At 45.0% G+C, this 7,239-nt stretch overlaps 1 long non-coding RNA gene across 1 annotated transcript; it reads right to left on the reverse strand.

Moving 5' to 3' along the window:
- Window positions 1-324: 324 nt before the first annotated feature.
- On the reverse strand, window positions 325-6,814 carry LOC139074780 (uncharacterized). The gene is made up of 5 exons (XR_011524525.1): window positions 6,586-6,814; window positions 5,981-6,177; window positions 4,447-4,496; window positions 3,084-3,648; window positions 325-637 (listed from the first exon to the last, which is right to left on the reverse strand). It is a non-coding gene; the product is annotated as an uncharacterized lncRNA (long non-coding RNA).
- Window positions 6,815-7,239: the final 425 nt, after the last annotated feature.

Genomic DNA, 7,239 nt, shown 5'->3' on the forward strand with positions numbered 1-7,239 from the left:
ACCCTTGGATCTCTGCCCCCAGCTGGCTGCCTGATAGGATCTCAGTCACGTACCTTGTTCTCTGCCTACTCCTCGTTTAGGAGAAGCGGATCATACCACATGGTGCCAAGACCCCCATCTGCTCTAACTCTAGCTATACAGTTGCTTAAGACACTGAAAGGGCCTGTGAAGGTTTGTATACAAAACACGAGTTGTGTGAATACGGAAGAGTGTTGCCTTCTCTTATCTTGAGGATGTGGTTTCTGGAGTTCTCCATGGTAGTAGGGATGAAGTAGAGGACATGAAAACCATGTACAAAAAACAAAAAAAATCAGGGTGCCAACGTTGTGAGAAAACTCGTGAAAGTCTTTATTATCGTGACCCCTCCATCTTGTCTGGCATCCAGAAGAGGTTGCAGGTCCAGATTGTTACCAGAAAGAGAACAATCTGACAGAGTCTTGTCCACTCAAGAAGCAGAGCAGAGGGTGCAAAGATGCCCTTGCCTCTCCCTTCAAAATGGCTTTCAATCCAATCCAGGTCCACCTCTGGGAGCCTCTGGGAGCTTCTGGAAGTCTTTCTCTTCTCTAGCTTCTGTCTCTTTCTCCTCTCCTTACCCTCAGACTCTTGGTCTTGACTCTCCCACTGCCAGTGTCTTGTTCTAGCACGAAAGACAAAGTCCTCAGCTTCTGAACATCATGCCTGATTCCTTCCTCTGTCATGGGAAAAGGCTTCACGCCTTTCATTGACCTCAAGTGAGGGCAGTCTAGTGCAGTGGTTAGAAAAGACGTTCTGGAGCCAGTCTGAATCCCTGATCTTCCACTTATTACCTGTGAGATCTTGGGAAAGTTACTTAACCTTTCCGTGCCTCCATTTCTTCCTCTGTGAAGTGGAAATGGCAATTGTTCCTACCTGTTTGGGTCATTATGAAGGTTAAATGAAAAGTTTTAACTCAGAGGAGAGCGTGAACACTAGTGGTTGATGTTGGGCAGGACAATTTATTGGGGTACATAAAGAAAATATCTGTCATTTCCTTTCTAATTTCTTGTTTTATGTCTTTTTTATAAGATATGTACTGTATGAATACAGTAGTACATATTCGTAACATAAATAAACAAACATATATTGTGGAAGAATGCTCAAAAAACTGTAATAGGGCACACAATCAAAAGAGTTTGGAGACCACTGATCTGTGAGCAAATAATCCTTTCTTTTAAAAAAATAATTAGAAGAGTATTTTTCAGAACACTCCTTTCTCTTGTTCATACCGACTTTTTCTCTGAGCATAATATATTTGTCGCTATTATGCTAATGAGACCTCAATCTCTTTATTCCATCTTACCGAAGACCACTTCCCCTCTAAGAATGCAAGGGGAAATCTCATACTGCTACTAATAAATTTTTACCTTCACCAAAACACAACAATAAAGATGGCCTCTGAGAGAGAGAACGAAAGAATGTCAGGGACATTTAACAGATAATAAATCAGTAATTATGGCTCCCATACAACTCATTTTCATTTGCCATTTCCTGCTCCTTAGCCCCCACCTCCAAACCCTGGTTTTTAATGATATATACATCATTTCATTTTGCATTCCTTCTATTGTGCATTCTCAGGGAAAAGCTGCATTTTCCTGTGTCCGCTTTTTTTATTTTAATGTCCGCTGCATTTCTGACTTCGGATATTGACTTCCAATCCTTGGAACCAACTGTGTTCCCAGAGATTCTGTGTCATTTGGATCCTTGCCTTGGAATTGTTTTTGGAGATCTTGTCCCAACCTTCTTGCATCATGGGTAGGAGTTTCTTAAATCCCATTGCCAATACTCAGAATTGTGTCATCTTGACTTTCTCCATCTACGTTTATACCAAAGCCACCTGCCTCTTATACACCTGTTTCTTATCCTAACTAGGAATCCCAGAAAGCAAACAGGACTACTTGAGGTGGTAGAGATTGGAGGTGAGCCCCATCCCAAAGAAGGGTTTCTCAACCTTGGCACTATCGACATTTGGGGCCAGATAATTCTTTGTAAGAGGTTTCCCTCTGCACTGTAGAAGGCTTAAGGGCATCCCTGGTCTCTCCTCACTCAGTACCAGTAGTGTAGCATTCCTCCCTGAGTCACGACAACCGAAAATGTCTCTAGATATTGCCAATGTTCCCGGGGAGGCAGAATTAGCCCTGGTTAAGAATCCCACCTTATAAGTAGTCAAGCAAAAGATGAAGACCCCTCTCAAGTTCCTCAAGTTCAAGCGCTAGATGGGAACTTGAACCAGATTTTAAAGTCCCTGGATAGTATAAAATTCTATGATATGAAATGGCTTTAAGTCCGTGGTGTGGATGGGGTGAGGTAGGAGAGAAGGGAAAGAGGCAGGAAGAGGAGAAGCTTAGAATCCAGGCCAAATGGATTCGGGGTCCCCCAAGGCATCCTCAGAGAGTGTTCCCATCCCCTCACTCCCACATCGATCCCAGCAGGGGTGCAGTGATATGTAGGAGGAGAGGGGACTTCGAGTCTGAGATTCATAGCAACAGACGCCTCCAGAATGTAGCAAGTACCAGGTGGCTGAGTCTCCCCCGAGCGGCCCTCAGGGACATTTTGCTCTTTCCTTCTAAGGAGCAGGTGCATCTCTTGAGCTTTCCTTTCCCTCCTCCCAGGCTCTGTGCTCCCTCATCACTAAGTACCAGGAGCTATTGTTAGAGGCAATGCCTGCTCCTGGCGTTCGCTTGCTCTCCTTTCTGCTTCAGGACAATCAGCTTCTTCTCTGAAGTGCTTGAGGGACCTCAGCAGATGTGGGAAGGGGAGACAGCCACGGCTTTGCCCCCTCCCCTCCCTTAGACCCCCCACAACTAGCACAACGCTCATGGACATTCACATTCCGAGGAAAGGGATGCAGACAGATGCAATCCATCATTTTCATATGAAATGATGTGCGGGCTGAGGCTTGTACTGATTGCAAAGCTATTATAAACCACGACTGACTATTTCTCTTATTATTAAATAACCGTCTCATTAGAGCCTGGGGACTTGAGGTTTCTGAGGCCAGCCCCCAGCTCTGAAACTGACACGGCCAGGTTAATTAGACCCCACTTCAAGGACGTCGTTCCGCCTACCTCTCTGAAAGGTTTGCCGTCGGGTTTCTTGACCTTCCCATTAGAACAGCTCTTACGCTTAGCTGGGCCATATTTCAGTTTAATTGTCCTGCCCACGACACACTCACTGTCTCGCATGCTGGAAGCAGAATGAAATAGAAGTCTCCTGTTCTGCCTCAGAGTCTTTCCCCTCCCTTCTGCTGCGTTTAGCACTTGTGTGGGCACTTGGCGGATGCCAAATACAACTTATTGCTTTAATTCCTGTTTTGAGGATACACTTCCTTCTCTGAGGGTGAAGCTCAGGGGCGGAAGAACTTGCTGAGCTATTTTTTCCGATGTCTGCCTCCCCTCCTGCTGACTGGGAAGGTCGTTCCATCTGGGAAAGGAGGGTGCCTTCTCTCGAACACAGAGGAGTCCACTTCGTTGGAAGTATTGCAGGCAGACAAAGCAATTCCCGCTGGCTGTCCTGCCCTCGTGTTTGCCTTTAAGCAACATCTACTGCACACCTGCTGAAGGCCACACTCTGTGCAGGGCATCGGAGATGCCACAAATAGTCACAGCCCCTGCCCTTGAGGGATTGCTGAGCCTGATGGGAAAGTAGACTGGTAAATGGGTTTTACAATATGACACCGTAATGAAAACAAGACACAGGAAAACAAGCAGCTCTTGCATTTTGAGTCCTAACTATGAGTCAAATAATATGCCAAAAAGAAGAAATGGAGCGTGCGCTCTGGAGTCAGACTACCCCAGTCTGAATACCACCTCGGACTCCGGCTAGTGATGGAAACGTGGAAAAGTCTCTTCTCTCTCCATAATGTGCTAAATGCTCAATGAAGGCTAGCTATTGTCATCTCAATAACCCCAGGAGGTAGGTCTTATTGTTCCCATTTGATGGATGAGGAAACTGAGGCTCAGATAGGTTAAATTACATGCCCAATATCCCACATCTGGTAAGTGGCAATTTTTAGATTTGAACTGAGGTTTGTAGGGTGTCCAAGCCACGCACTGAACTAGAGTTCAATAGGAAGGAGCTAGAGGGTTTTTTGAGAAAAATAGGAAAGGAGTTTGACCCAAGCCTCTACCCTGGGTCCTGCAGCACGAATACAAGGGGGAAAGTGTTCCAGGTGCTTAGAAAGGACTGGAGGAACCTTAACATCTTTGCCTTATCACTCTCCCTTTCTGCCCCCTTTGTCTCGATCACTCTGAATCACCATCGCTCGCTGTTTCCACTTCCCTACTTGAATACCTAATTGGCATCTCAGCCTTAACACAGCCAAGCCCAGACTTGGGAACTAACTACCTCTCCCAATCTGCTCTTCTCCCAACTATTGGCCCTTGTTGTACATGGCACCACCATTGCTAAGCCATTTAGCCAAAAACTTACAAGCCATCTTGATTCTTCTTTTTCTCATCAGCAAAACACAGAAATTCCACCTTTGTAAAAAAAATATATTTGACATAAAACATTGCGTAGCTTGTGACATGTTGACTTGATACATTTATATATTGCAATTTCATTGTCGTTGTAGTGTTAGCTAACACGTCCATTGTGTCACGTGACTATCATTTCTTTTTGTGGTAGGAATAATTAAGATCTAGTCTCCTAGCAGGTTTGATGATTATAATACAGCATTGTTGACTATAATCACTATACTGCGCATTAGATCTCCAGGACTTATTTATCTCCTCCTTACAAGCTTGTGCCGTTAGACAACCTCTCCCCAATTCCCCCACCTCCAGCCCATGGCAACCATCATTCTGCTTTCTGTTTTTACAAGTTCAGCTTTTTTAGATTCCACGTAGAAGTGATATCATACAGTGTTTATCTTCCTCTGTCTGACTTATTTCACTTAGCATAATGTCCTCAAAGTCCATCCATGCTGTCACAAATGGCAGGATTTTCTTCTTTCTCGCAGCTAAATAATATTCCTTTGTGTATATATATAGCACATGTCATTCATCTATTCATCCGTTGACAGACACTTAGGTAGTTTCCATGGCAACTCCGTCTTCAAACCCATGACTAGCTCCTCACTTCTCTCCCTCTCTTCCACCGCCATCATCTTTCAACTGGGCGACTGCTGGAGCCTCCTCACTGGTCCTCCTGCTTCCCTCCACAGCCTATTCTCACAATATCAAGAAAGTTTTAGAAAACAAAACAGATCTTGTTTTTCCCCAGTCAGAAAGCTTCGAATGGTCTCTCTTTGCAAACTCCTTTCCCTCCCAAAGCCCAGCCTCACTGTGTCCACTCTCGTGTTTCCTCACTCTGCATCGGCCACGTGACCTCCCAGCTCACGCACGTGTGTCTCTTTGCACCATCGGGCCTTTGTGCTCAGAGTTCCTTTAGCATCAAATGCTCTCCCTTCCATTTTCAGCTGTTCGTCTCCTTCTTGTCATTGAATCTCAGCTTAAAAGTCACAACTTCTGAGAGGGCTTCCTTGACCGCCCAGCTTCCTCTGCCATTCCCTATTTTTATTCTGGCATGTGCTTATTACCAACTCAGATTTGTCCTGTTTTTGTTTCTCCCAACTAAAATACAAGTGCATGAGAAGGGAGACCATGTCTATTTCGTTTGTGTTTCCTCAGTGCTTTGAACACAATCGGAGCCAATAGGGTCTCGTACATAAGTGCTCAATAAATATTTATACCATAAATACATAAATGAGTTTCTTTCTTCCTCCATCCCTCTTGTCCCTCCTTAGCTAGCATCTCATCTCTTAAATCCAGTATTCAGACATATGATGTCTCAAGCTTAGTCATTTGTAACCACCAGGTAAAATCCTAGAACTCTTCAAATGTAATGATGAATTCTAAATTCTAAAACGTAGCATGTGGATGGCTGCCCTGTTTACCAGCCTCACGAAAATGGCTCCTTGCCTCCGTGACTACAAGTGAAGAAGAGGTCGCTCCACAATTACCTTGAAAGAAGCCATGGCGTCTGTAATCACCGTCAGGTTCTCTCTGCGCAGCCTCGCATGCACATCCCTGACTTCACTTCACTAGTTTTAATTATCCCTGCCATGAGCAAGTGAAGACTTTAGAGCTATTTTAGAAGCAGAATTAGCAAACTTGGAGATTGGATAACTTTCTCCAATGTGTTTCACTGTAATTGTTCCTGTGTTGAATAGAAACAAAAATAGAATCAGCTTATCCATTTGCTGAATTTATATTGTTGGGGAAGTGAGGAGTTTTTTTATTTCTCTGGATTTGTGAATATCAAGCCTACTTGGACTGACTCTAGCCCTGACTGAACCGTTCTTATCCTATCCTAGGACAGGATTTCAAGTCCAGTCGCATTTCTCTCTCCCTTGCATACAAACACACACACACACCATTGCCACCCCCACCCCCACCATCAGCAAGCCACTCCATAAAACTCACAGTCATACACACACTCACATCCACACGCACACACAGACCCCATCACTAGCGGTAGCCGCAGCAGAAAACCTCTCCATAAAACACACACGGACACGTTCACGCAAAACACAAAAACCACATGCCCAACCCAGCCACTTCTTACCATCACTGTTGCAACACTGTAGCACAAGCCACTGCCATCTTTTGACTGGACCATAAGAGCCTCCACGTTTCCTCTCTTCTCCTCCATCTGCTTCAGAACTAGTGTGCTTCTTGTACAGGGAAAGTCAGATCACATCCCTCCCTGACTAAAGGGATCCCTCTGCTGGTCCCTCCCCACGTGCAGACTAAGTCCTGGCCACATCCTACAAGACCCGCGCTGATCTGGACCCAGCTTTCCTTTCTGACGTCATCCTGTATGACTCACTCTGCTTCAGCCACCCTTGCCTCAGATATTTCTGGAACCCACCAACTCCACTTCAGCCTCTGCACCTCTGTGCTTGCTGTCCCACCAGCCCAGAACACACTTGCAGCCGATATCCACATGACTGGCTCCCTCACTTCATGCAAGCCTTTGCTCAAATGCCACCTCCTCCAAGAAGTCTTCCCTGACCACTCTGTCTAAAACATCACCTTCAGTCTCCTCCACCCTTTCACCGTGATTTTTGTTCCACAGTCCTATCAGCTCATAACATTATATTATCTAACTATCTGTGTATTTGTCATTTCTCTACATTGTATGTAAGAATGTGCCAGCAGGAGGAATGGAATGAGGAAAGCCAAACTTGATTTTAACACCTATAAATAGAGAGAGGCT

This window comes from Equus przewalskii, chromosome 12, assembly GCF_037783145.1.
Source record: "Equus przewalskii isolate Varuska chromosome 12, EquPr2, whole genome shotgun sequence".
Lineage (NCBI taxonomy): Eukaryota > Metazoa > Chordata > Mammalia > Perissodactyla > Equidae > Equus > Equus przewalskii.